The sequence below is a fragment of the Chiloscyllium plagiosum genome, chromosome 34, assembly GCF_004010195.1.
Source record: "Chiloscyllium plagiosum isolate BGI_BamShark_2017 chromosome 34, ASM401019v2, whole genome shotgun sequence".
NCBI lineage: Eukaryota > Metazoa > Chordata > Chondrichthyes > Orectolobiformes > Hemiscylliidae > Chiloscyllium > Chiloscyllium plagiosum.
The window spans coordinates 32,543,970-32,557,286 of NC_057743.1; positions in this window are offsets into that span (position 1 = coordinate 32,543,970).

Sequence of the window (13,317 nt, forward strand, 5' to 3'; positions counted from 1 at the left end):
GCTGCCTTGCTGATCTTTGAGGGGCCCTATTCTCTCCCTAGTTACCCTTTTGTCCTTAATATATTTAGATTAGATTACAGTGTGGAAACAGGCCCTTCGACCCAACAAGTCCACACCGACCCGCCGAAGCGAAACCCACCCATACCCCTACATTTACCCCTTACCTAACACTACGGGCAATTTAGTATGGCCAATTCACCTGACCCTGCACATCTTTGGACTGTGGGAGGAAACCGGAGCACCCGGAGGAAACCCACGCAGACACGGGGAGAACGTGCAAACTCCACACAGTCAGTCGCCTGATGCGGGAATTGAACCCGGGTTTCTGGCGCTGTGAGATAACAGTGCTAACCACTGTGCCACCGTGCCGCCCACTAAAAACCCTTTAGATTCTCCTTAATTTTATTTGCCAAAGCTATGTCATGTTCCCTTTTTTCCCTCCTGATTTCCCTCTTAAGTATACTCCTACTTCCTTTATACTCTTCTAAGGATTCACTCGATCTATCCTGTCTATACCTGACATATGCTTCCTTATTTTTCTTGAACAAACCCTCAATTTCTTTAGTCATCCAGCATTCCCTATACCTACCAGCTTTCCCTTTCACCCTGACAGGAATATACTTTCTCTGGATTCTTGTTATCTCATTTCTGAAGGCTTCCCATTTTCCAGCCATCCCTTTACCTGCGAACATCTGCCTCCAATCGGCTTTCGAAAGTTCTTGCCTAATACCGTCAAAATTGGCCTTTCTCCAATTTAGAACTTCAACTTTTATATCTGGTCTATCCTTTTCCATCACTATTTTAAAATGAATGGAATTATGGTCGCTGGCCCCAAAGTGCTTCCCCGCTGACACCTTAGTCACCTGCCCTGCCTTAAAAATGACGTTGCATCTCTTCAAGGCTGGAGGCAAATGAAAACAATTGCTTTTGAAATATAAATTGGGAACACTGCACCCTGATGACCTTGACTCTTAATTTAGGAAATGCAAGGTTACAGGGATAGGTTAAAGGGGGATGGGTCTGGGTGGGATGCTCTTCACTGGGCTGAATGGTCTGCTTCCCCACTGTAGGGATTCTATGAGTCTTTAATTTTATGATTCACAGAATGTATGCTTTTGCCTGTTTTCTACCCATGATATGTCTGCTGTCCTGTTTGTGAATGAATGTGTGTGTGTTTGAGCTTAAAGGGAATATGTTCATGTTTGCATTGTCATAGTTAATGAGCAATTATTCATCTATTAAAGGACAAGTCTCTTCATAATCTTTTCTGGTTATAGATAAAATCAGGTGTGAGTTTTGTCGTAGAAAGCAGTTGAAAATCAGGCAACTGAATATGTTAGTGATTCATATGAGCATTTAAGCATTTGCAATATCGTGAAATAGTAAGGTGAGAGTGTTAGTGCACACTTCCCAGGGTAGTGACAGGGAATCATTAAACTCAGTGTGTGCAGATTGTCCCCTGTGAAGGGGAAAAGGTTGAGCAAATGGAGCATGCTGTAACATAAATGGATTAAGGGAGCTGCCAGGAAATCTGCTAAAGACCTGCTTGGTGCACTATTGGTGATCACACTAGTTTCAGGTTCTCTGAAGGTGTATCAGTTTATGACAAACTCTTAAGTATGACTGGAGGGATGTAGTCAGTGACTCCTGCATTTGAAGAAAACTTATCCATGTAAAAACTGCAAATCTCTAATCTGCTACCTGTGATGTCCACTTGGAAATTAATGCAAATGTTCTTACAAATGAGATGTCAGTCAGATGGGGATCAAGCATGAACGGCAGACTGATTGATGTTCCTGATAACCTTACTGCAACCTGGAAAGAGCCAAATGCCAAGAGATCAAGGCTTTCTGCTCTGTAGCGCCTTTCAGCTGTGCGTCAGGACCTGCCAAAGCATTTCACAGCTAAGTGCTGAAATTCTGTTTACTGTTGGTATGTAGGAAATGGAGCATCAGACTTGTGCACAAGCATTTCTGGATTAATGTCTGAGTAATCTGTTTTAGTGATGCTGAGAGATAAATATTGACAAGGACACCAGGAAGATTTTCTTTGTTGCTCTTATTTTACGTTGAGTCACATGGACATTTAAAAAAGACATGAATGGCAATTTCTTTTACACAAAGTAGTTCACTCATGGAATGAGTTTTCAGAGGAAGTGGTGAATGTGGGTACAGTTACATTTAAGAGACATTTGGATAAGTACATGAATAAGAAATGTTTGGAGGCATATGGGCCCAGTGCAGGGAGGTGGGACTAGTTTAGTTTGGGATTATGGTCAGCATGGATTGGTTGGGCCAAAGTGTTACACAGCACAGAAACAGACCCTATGACAAACGGGGTCTGTGTTTCAATTCTCATTTGTAAGACAGAAGCCCTGACTCACCTTGGGTCTGCACCAAAGGTTCAGCCTAAATGTTATGCTCAAATCTCTGGACTAGGGTTTGAAACTGCAAGGTTCTGACTCAGAGGGAAGAGAGGCTTTCAACCATGCCACAGTCACAGTGTGTTTTATGTCTTGTTAGTGACGACCTCTGGATATATGTAGTCTCAAGCTCCTCAGAAAGGCAAAGCGAGTTTGTCCGTCTTGGACTGTAAAGATCCTGTTGTAAAGGATAGGAAACATGTCTCCTTCTAGCTGAGCTATCCCAGGCCGTAACTTGTGAGCATTGTTCGACAGTTGCAGCCTTCTTATTCCTCTAACTGGTATGGAAGAACCCCCCCCCATTTTGATTTTAAAATGTGCAATGGAAGATTCCTAATGCTGTACTGTTCTGTGTTCTATATGTAATCCTGGCTGACATTTTAAAACAGGCAAAAATCGCCAAAAACCAACTGTGAATTACCAGCGAAATCAATCAATAGCATTTTAAATGTGAGCCGGAAATGGTCATATCCTGTCCAATATTACAGGTTGAGGAAGCAGCATCGCAATGCCCAAACAACATCATTTGAACTCTATCCGCACATGCTTACAAACTGCCTCCACACTGCTCGGTGAGAATGTTGAACTTTAAATCTACAACCACTCAGAAATCAAGACTCCTTGTGTTAAATTATTTTTGCCTGTGTTTTGCTTCCCTGCTGCCTCATTCAAACTTAAAACCTGGGATAGTAGCAAGATGGAAATAAACAGCCCCCTCAAACAAAAGACTTGCTGTATTACACACAATGCCTTTCCTTGTCTCAATGGTTTCTCAAATGTTTCAATAGACAATAGACAATAAACAATAGGTGCAGAAGTAGGCCATTCTGCCCTTCAAGCCTGCACCACCATTCAATATGATCATGGCTGATCATCCTTAATCAGTATCCTGTTCCTGCCTTATCTCCATAACCCTTGATTCCACTATCCTTGAGAGCTCTATCCAACTCTTTCTTAAATGAATCCAGAGACTGGGCCTCCACTGTCCTCTGGGGCAGAGTATTCTACACAGCCACCACTCTCTGGGTGAAGAATTTCTCCTCATCTCTGTCCTAAATGGTCTACCCCGTATTTTAAGCTGTGTCCTCTGGTTCGGCACTCACCCATCAGCGGAAACATGTTTCCTACCTCCAGAGTGTCCAATCCTTTAATAATCTTATATGTCTCAATCAGATCCCTTCTCAGTCTTCTAAACTCAAGGGTATACAAGCCCAGTCGCTCCAGTCTTTCAGTTTAAGGTAATCCCGCCATTCCAGGAATTGACCTCATGAACCTATGCTGCACTCCCTCAATAGCCAGAATGTCTTTCCTCAAATTCCTGTGCAGTGGACAGACTGTAGATAAACAATGAGACCTTTTGGCAAGGAGGATAGAAAAGAAATATAATATTTAAATAAAGGGAGATTGCAAGACCTTTGATAGAGAGGGACTGAGTCCAGTATATGAATCACAGAAAGTTAATATATAAATACAGAAAGTGATTAGGGAGCCAAGTGGAATGTCAGACTTTATTACAAATGGAACAGAATGTACAAGTTAGGAAGTTTTACTGCAGCTGGACAAAGTGTTGATGGTACCACACTGTGTACAATTTTGGTCTTATCAAAAGAAAATTAATCAAGCAATTTGGAGAAGTTTCAGATTAGATTACATTCCCTACAATATGGAAACAGGTCCTTCGGCCCAACAAGTCAACACCGTCCCTCCGAAGAGCAACCCACCCAGACCCATTCCCCTACATTTACCCCTGACTAATCCACCTAACACTACGGGCAATTTAGAATGGCCAATTCACCTGGCCTGCACATCTTTAGACTGTGGGAGGAAACCAGAGCATCCGGAGGACACCCATGCAGACACGGGGAGAACGTGCAAACTCCACACAGACAGTTGCCTGAGGCTGGGATCGAACCCTGGTCACTGGCGCTGTGAGGCAGCAGTGCTAACCACTGAGCCACCATGCCACCTAACTTATTTGTTTGTTCAACTTATTCCTTGGCCGACTGAGTTAGCTCATGAAGAAAGGTCAAATAGCTTGGGCCTATATTCACTGGAGTTTACAAGAGTGAGGGGTGATCTTATTGAGGGGACTGGAGAGAGTGGGATTCCTGGAGCATTATTCTACATGTGAAGTAGACTAAAAATAAGGAACAGAGTTTAAGAATAAGAGGTTTCCTAATTTCTTCAACCAGAGGGTAGTGACTCTGTGGAACTTATTCTTACAGATGGCCATAGAGGCCAAGTCATTTAGTGTATTTAAAAAGGAAAAGATAAGTTCTCGATTAGAAAGGGGATAAAGTGGGGGGGGGAGAAGGTGGGAGAATGGGGTTGAGAAACACGTCACCCATTGATGGTTAAATGGCCTAATTCTGCTCCTGCATGTTGTGATCTTAATACTAAGACAAGATTTATTTTCTTTTTAAGATTCATTAGATTGTGGAATTCTCTTTCCTAGGAGGTAGTGGTAGCTGGGTCTTTACATTTATTCAAGGTTGAGATTTTTTTTTGATAGAAAAGAGTCTCAGTGGTTAATGAAGAAATACAGGTAATTTGAGCTAAGACCACAACCCAGATCAGCCCTTTTTTTATGGAATGATAGAACAGGTTTGAAAGGCTCAATGGCCCACTCCTCTTATGTTCCAATGATCCCATAGGCATCCGTAAGGGCTGCAGTGGACTGTCTAGTTTCCATCAACTAGGCAAAAGTGAGGACTGCAGATAATGGAAACCAGAGTCTAGATTTGAGTAGTGCTGGAAAAGCACAGCATGTCAGGCAGCGTCTGAGGAGCAGAAAAATCGACATTTTGGGCAAAATCCCTTCATCAGGAATGGAGGCAGGGAGCCTCCAAGGTGGAGTTTCCATGCAGAAGTCATAAGTGGAAAGTTAAGTAGCATAACAGGGGATAGAAGTGGAGAAGCAACATAGCCAAGATGCTGAAGGTATAAATTCACATGATATTTAGTCTCTGTCAGTATAATGTGCCAGTTTGTGGGTGGCACGGTGGCACAGTGGTTAGCACTGCTGCCTCACAGCGCCTGAGACCCGGGTTCAATTCCCGCCTCAGGTGACTGACTGTGTGGAGTTTGCACGTTCTCCCCGTGTCTGTGTGGGTTTCCTCCGGGTGCTCTGGTTTCCTCCCACAGTCCAAAGATGTGCAGGTCAGGTGAATTGGCCATGCTAAATTGTCCGTAGCCTTAGGTAAGGGGTAAATGCAGGGGTATGGGTGGGTTGCGCTTCAGCGGGTCGGTGTGGACTTGTTGGGCCAAAGGGCCTGTTTCCACACTGTAATCTAATCTAAAAGAAAATAATACAGTAGCACAGCAACTTCGATTTTTAACTGACTTGTTAAACTTTGGTGTAGCTTAATGACTGGGAATTGAGATTGCTTAAGAAGCAATCTTTGTGTTGGAAAGATAAGGTTCATTTATATTTAAAGCCATGGCATCACCAACCAGGTTTTCCCCTTTTACGAAATGCTTTGGCTCATGTCATAAGCCAAAGACAGCAAAACATGAGTGATTTATGACACAGGTCTAAAGCTTTACATCAACTGACAGCATTACTCTCCATTCGCCAGCTATGTGCTGTGTTTGATAAAGTGATTGTAATAAATACAATGATGAATGCCAATAAAAATTAAGGGTAAAAAGCATGCATGCACTCAACATAGCAAGGGTCACTGTGATGTCAGCATTGCATTATAACATGCAGATGGTCATTGCAAGGGGAGTGACAGATCTTACGTGAAATTCCTTATAGTCATTCATGGGCACTTGTTTATCCTTAAGTGCCCTTAAGAAGGTGGAGCTGAGTTGCCTTAAACTGCTCCTTGGCATCTAGGTAAACCCAAGTGCTCAAGGAAAGGAGTTTTAGGATTTTGACTCAATGACAGCTAATGTCATAGTTCCCAGGATGCTCTGTGGCTTGAAGGGAACATGCAGTTGGTGATGTTGGTGATGATCTGCTGCTGTTGTCCCTCTAGATGATAAAGGCTGTGGATTTGGAAGGTGCAGTCAAAGGAGCTACACGGTATCTGGTAGGTACATCATTGTACTTCCCTCATTTCGATTACTGGGTCTTTCCTGGCTGCATGTACACAGGGATTATAAAAGCAAATTTTAATTTGAGCTATTTTGAAGACTGCCATATTTTAATTTCTTATTGTCGAAATTAGTGAAAAAAGACCTTGCATTTCGATTGCACTTTGCATTACTTCATGATGTCTCAAAGAGTTTCACAACCAGTGAGGTCATTCTGAAGTGTAGCCTTTGTTGCTATGTTGAAAATTGTCACATACTATGAGTTAGGTCTGCAGGTATGAGCTATGTGTGTGTATAGACTGTTTAAGGAAAGGATATTGAATGAAAACCCAATCACTTCCTCATCTGACATCAGCATCCTTGCACTTTCTGACCAGAGTCACTGAGCAATGAAAGAAATGAGGATTAGGAGTCCTGATTGATCATTGCTTTCTTGGCTTTGTATGGCTATTCTAAGCATGTGTGGTTTATAACGAAAGGAAATCCTGGTTAAAAATGGAACTGAATTTTAAACATATTGTGATGTTCCACCCTGCTCCAAACCAATGGCATTCTTTGTTAATATTCTAAATGATTGGGAGATTTATTTTTTTCAATAATCAATTTATAATAATGCTGTGTGAATACAAAGCAAAGCATTGAACTTCATAATACAGGAGGCTTCTCAGTCCATTGCTTAATGAGTTAGCCTCTGAAAAGGCAGTGTGCATTGTTCCACTTTGTAGCAGGTTGTCAAACCTCCAGGATAGTCCTGGATTTTGCAAGATTTAAAAATTAACCTCCAAACACTATTGTATCAGTTAACTATGCGAAAGTGAGGATTGCAGATGCTGGCGATTAGAGTCAAGATTAGAGTGGTGCTGGAAAAGCACAGCAGGTCAGGCAACATCTGAGAAGCAGGAAAATTGACGTTTTGGGCATGAGCCCTTCATCACTCTAATCTTGACTGTTGTATAAGTGACATACCAGAAAAAAAATAAAAGGAGCATTGAAGAAAGTTGTTTCCCCCACTCCCTTTGCACAACCCCCTGATGAAGGAGCAGCGCTCTGAAAGCTAATGTGCTTCCAATTAAACCTGTTGGACTATAACCTGGTGCTGTGTGATTTTTAACTTTGTACACCCCAGTCCAAAACCAGCATCTCCAAATCATCCCTTTGAACATATTTGTTTAATTGTTGTAATACTACTGGAGATAGGGAAAGAAAGACTGAGTGGATAGATATTTAGCAATATGATGATATATGATGAAACCTCAAAGAGAGTTGGCAACTACTCACTCTGCTGCTTTATCTCCATGTGCATGTTTCTTTTTTAAGTATCTATTCTTCATTTTAAAAACTGTCATAAATTCTCAATCCCTCCACCAATGTTTTTAGCAGACTATCCCACGTACTAAAAATTCTGTGTAAAATCATTTTGGTCAACCCTACTACAACCCCTCTTTTCCATTGCAATGATCTGAAATGCATGCCTCATCTTTACCAGGACTTTGTCTGGGTGATTGCCTGGCCTGAGATTATCACACTTCCATAACTCGCAATACAAAACATGCCATGGATCAATAATAGACATACAAGGCTGCTGGAAGCAGCATCTAAATTGCTAACTCACACAGATAGGGACCTGTTAATTTATTATACCAGTTTACATAATGAAAATAAGAGTAGTTGATTGATCATTGCCCCTGTAAATTAAATGCCAAGACAACAAAATATAGAATGGTGATACCAACAGATAAATCCATATGTCTGGGAGGAAAAACAAGGTGATATATTTACACAAAATACATGGAAAGTTCAGTACTTTCACCATATTTCAATTTTTATTAATATTTTTCTGAATGAACATTGGTAGGGAATGGGGAACCAGTGGTCATGGATACATAGATGTTAAACATATGAGTGGGAGGGACGGAGGAGGACCTATATCAGATCCTCAATGAGAAAGAGAGAGAGGGAGAGGCTGGGGCCAGGCCTGGAACACCAGGATGAGTTTTGGGATGTAGGAAAGACAGATGATAAATCTGAAGCTACAGCCTGGTGTATGACTGGCAGGTTAATTGGGATAATTTAGTGTTAGAGTTCATAGCGTCTGAGCGTCTGAAAGGGACATGATGCAGAATACATAAAACATCTAGATTGAAACAATAATGGAAAGAGAAAGTGAGATTACCATGCAAATTTGAAATACATTGCTTTTTTTCCCCCCAATCATATCACAGATCTACATGGTAATATTGACCAATTGAAATCATTAGATAATAAATACAATATTATATGCACTGAATATTACAAATAAAAAAAAATCACAAGATAATTAATGAGAGATGTATACATACATTAGATATAGAAAGTATAACACTGGATACTAATCTTGTGTTATTCTCTGTAACGTGGTCAACAAATCATTGTTCCCAAGCCATATTGTGAAAATTATATTTAGTTCAACAATGGGCAGTGTTGTTTCATACCACCTGTTAGTAAATATCTGTGATATCATGCATCTTATCACCAAATTATCAGCTGGAGATGATCCACCAGTCCTGTGTCGTTATAAGTCCATTGGGACATTTTTAAAGTTGACATCACAGATAAGGAATCCTCCCAAAATTCACTGTCCCACCTCACGTGTTATTTGGTATTTACTGCATTGCGTCATAATTGCAAGGAAGAAGGAGATGTGCAAAATGACTTTTCAGAAGCTTCCTCCAAGCAAGTAGCCCAGACACAGGTACTTGTGCTTTTGTCAAATCTTTGGTCTGTTTTGGGTAAATTCAAAAAGAATGCACTATATAGTTGAAGATGATAGTCTAGGCTTTATAGTTCTCTTCCTTTGGCCTATCTGTACATGGTCAGGTAACATAGAAACAGAAAATAGGAGCAGGAGCATTTGGCCCTTTGAGCCTGCTCTCCCATTCATTATGATTATGGCTAATCATCCAACTCAACAGCCTGTACTCACTTTTCCCTCATATCCTTTGATCCCTTTAGCTCCAAGTACCATATCCAACTCCTTCTTGAAATCATAGATTATTTGGCTTTGACTGCTTTCTGTGGTAGCAAATTCCACCAGCTCAACCCCCTCTGGGTGAAGAAATACCTCTTCATCTCAGTCCTAAATGGCCTATCTGTATCCTTAGGTAGTGGTAGATCACAAGACATTAAAGGAAACGCAGCCTACATTGTGGTTCTCCTATTTGTTCATATAGAAGGATTGCCTGTTAGGCTTGAATTCTGGCATTCAATGGATTGACAGAGTATCAGGGCTTCAGTAGCATAGGATTTTACTAGTGCATGCATTGGCATCACCAGCAAAGGTAAGAAAAGTGACAACAAAATAAGATATTTCTTCAGAAAACTCAGAGGTTAACTATCTCTCTTCTGCTGCAGGCCTACCTCCTGTGCATAAATGACTCCAAAATGCTTGTGTGTGGTCAGGAGACAGGAAGGGAGTGGAATTTGGGTAGGATAGATTTGGGTAAGAGTTGTGTCTGATGGGAGTTGGTTCCCCATTGTAAAGACTAGACCCATGTTAGATCCTCATTGGCCTGTGCATTGGATTGATGAACATAAAGTACATTGATAACACTAAACCAGTGTACTATCATTCTATCAAATTGGCTGAATGGTCTTCTTCTATGCTGTGAGATTCCATAAAATTTTAATGAAAAATGGTTGAGGAATTGCAATAGAGAAATCCCAAAGTCTTTATGTTCCTGGAGCAATTCAGCATATGAGAATAATGGTGGAAATGTGATTGAAGAAGGAACAGTGATGAAGATTTGAGACTTGTATCAAAGAATGTCATTGATACAACATTTCACTCATTGACTATCATAGGAAGGATATTATTAAACTGGAGAGGGTTCAGAAAAGATTTGCCAGGATGTGACTGGGAATGGAGAGTTCCAGATATAAAAAATAGACTGGAAAGATTGGGACGTTTTCTACTGGAGTGTAGGAGGTTGAGGGGTGATCTTAATGAGGTTTATAAATCACAGGGGACATAGATAAGGTGAATGAAAAGGAACTCTTCTCTTGGGTGAGGAGTTCAAAACTAGGGGGCATATTTTTAAGTTGAGAGGAGAAAGATTTAGAAAGGAGGCTTTTTTTTACACAGAGTGGTTCGTGTACAGAATGAAATTCTAGAGGAAGTGATCAATGCAGGTATAGTTACAATATTTAAAAGACATTTGGATAAGTACATGAACAGGGAACTCATGGAGGAATATGGGCCAAACATAGACCAGTGGGACTAGTTTAGTTTAGCATTAGGGTCAGTCTGGACTGGTTGGACGAAGGATCTGATTCCCTGCTGTATGACTCTATGATTCTATGACATGCATCAACTCTATTAAAATAATCTAACCAGAATTCATTCAGAGCAAATACTCAGAACGTATAAAGCAGCATTTAGTTCTTCCTGTGAGAGGTGGGGACAATGTTTGCTGGGTTTCCCACAGGTGCATTGATTTCCTCCCACTATCCAAAGATGTGCAGGTTAGGTAGATTGGCTATGCTAAATTGCCCCGTAGTCTCCAAGAATGTGCATGAATTAGCCATGGAAAATGCAGGGTTACGAGGATAGGGTGGGTCTGGGTGAGATGTGTTTCGAAGGGTTGGTATATACTTGATGGACCGAAAGGCCTCTTCCTGCATGGTAGGGTTTCTGTGATTCTATGAATGAAAAGTGTGATTTATTATTCACAATTATTTTAATTTACCACTTCGATAAAATTAAGAGTTGTTCGCACAAAGGTTTCAAACTAAATAACTTTACAAATGAACAAATTTATACAATCTCTTTTAATGGCTTGGAACATAAGAACAAGGTTAGGCCATTGAGCCCACAAGCCTATTTGATGTTCAATTAGAATATGGCTGATTTGCTGCCCCAGCTCCATTTAACCACCTTTGACCCATATCATTTTATACAATGATGCACATAAAAAAAGCTATTGACATCAGCCAAGAGCTACTTTTAGAATACTATGTACAATTCTATAGGAAAGATGTCAGTAAATTTGAGAGGGTGCAGAAATGATTTGCAAGGATGTTGCCAGTGTTGGAGGAAGAGTTATAGGGAGAGGCTGAATAGGCTGGGATATTTTTCACTGGAGCAGAACAGGTTGAGGAATGGTCTTAGAGATTTATAAAATCATGATGGGCACGGATACGCTAAAGAACCAACATCTTTTCCTAGAGTGGGGAGTCCAAAACTACAGGGCACAAGTTTAAGGTGAGAGGGGAAGGATTAATAAGGACCCGAGCGGTAACGTTTTCATACAGAGGGTGGTGCATGTATGGAAGGAGCTGCCAGAGGAAGTGATGGAGCCTGGTACAATTACAACATTTAAAAGTCATCTGGATGGGTATATGAATAGGAAGGGTTTAAGGGGATATGGACCAAGTGCTGGCAAATGGCCAGATTGGGATGCCTGGTCAGCGTGGACGAATTGGACAGAGGGTCTGTTTCTGTACTGTATGACTCCATGTCTCTAGGACTCTATAAGAGAATCAAAATTCTGCAGCTTTTAGGATGAAGTGAGTTCCAGTTTTCATCACCCTTTCCGTGTAAAAAAAGAAGACCTTAGCTGCAACTAGTGAGGAAAGCAAAACAATTTTCAACGCTTTGCTTCAAATGAACAGAAGAAGTAAGGCAGCTCACCCGTGTTTCTGCAATTCCTGCTGGCTGCAGATTCTGGCAAGCCTCTGGTACCTTGTCTAAATGGTCAATTGTCTGTGTTTAAGCCAAAACCTTTAAGACATTGCGAGTGTCAGCAACCCATTTGACTGGGCTAATGTTCACATGCATGTCCCTTTCAGTAGGTGTCACTGAATGACCAATGTCTCTCCTCACACATGAACAATGGCCAGCCAGGCTGGGTCAGGTATCAGTGGGCGGTGCCTACATCCTGGTATGGCTCAGTGGGTGTTTCAGTAGCTAAGGTCAAGAGATTAAAGCATGAATTAAAATGGTACTGATACTCAACAGGGTCCACGAAATGGAAAATCTGGGTTGTTTTGTCCTGTGGATGAGACCAGCTAATTTAGCAAATGCAGGCGAAACATATTATTCAAATGTTGCTTCTGCATGCCAGTTATGTTGGACTTTTGATGATAATCCAACTCTACTTTTGCTCTTTTTTTACAACAACCAGAATGGCAGAAAACAACTAGTTAGATTTTGGTCTTTCAATACAACAATTTCTATGGCTTTTAAGTACACGGAAGCTTCATTTCAATGTGTAGATGCATCTATATAACCATTCAGCCAGGTACAGTCTAACTTAATTTTCTTATTTAGGGGTCATTGACTTACAAATGTTTGACTTACAAAAAACTAGTACTTACGAACGTGATCCCACACAGGGGTTTAATTGTAAAGACCCAACTTGCAAATGTTTCCTGAACTTAAAAATAACTTCTTTACATTGTCCTGCATTGTGTTCAGACTTGCATAAAAATTGAAATGTGACTGGACTCCAGAATGGAAGCCATTCACAACCCGGGATTGCCTGGATAATAAACCTTGTTGTACTGGTACAGTATTAATTCATTATTTAATCCTTTAGCCTCAGTTACTGATGGCATTGACCCATACCAGGATTTAGGCACACGCTGCCTACTGATACAATACTCCTGTTCATTTTTCATGCACACATGAACAGAAACAATGGGAATTGACAAAGTATCAGTCGTAAAGAGGAGGGGAAAGCACCAACACAATGAAGTCCAACACTGCCCTCACCATATTTGTTACCATATCATCCTTCCAGCAGATGTCACTGATGAGCAAAAAGCAGCAGGAATTGCAGCTCAATTGCATTCCTCAGGTGTTTCAAGCCTCATCT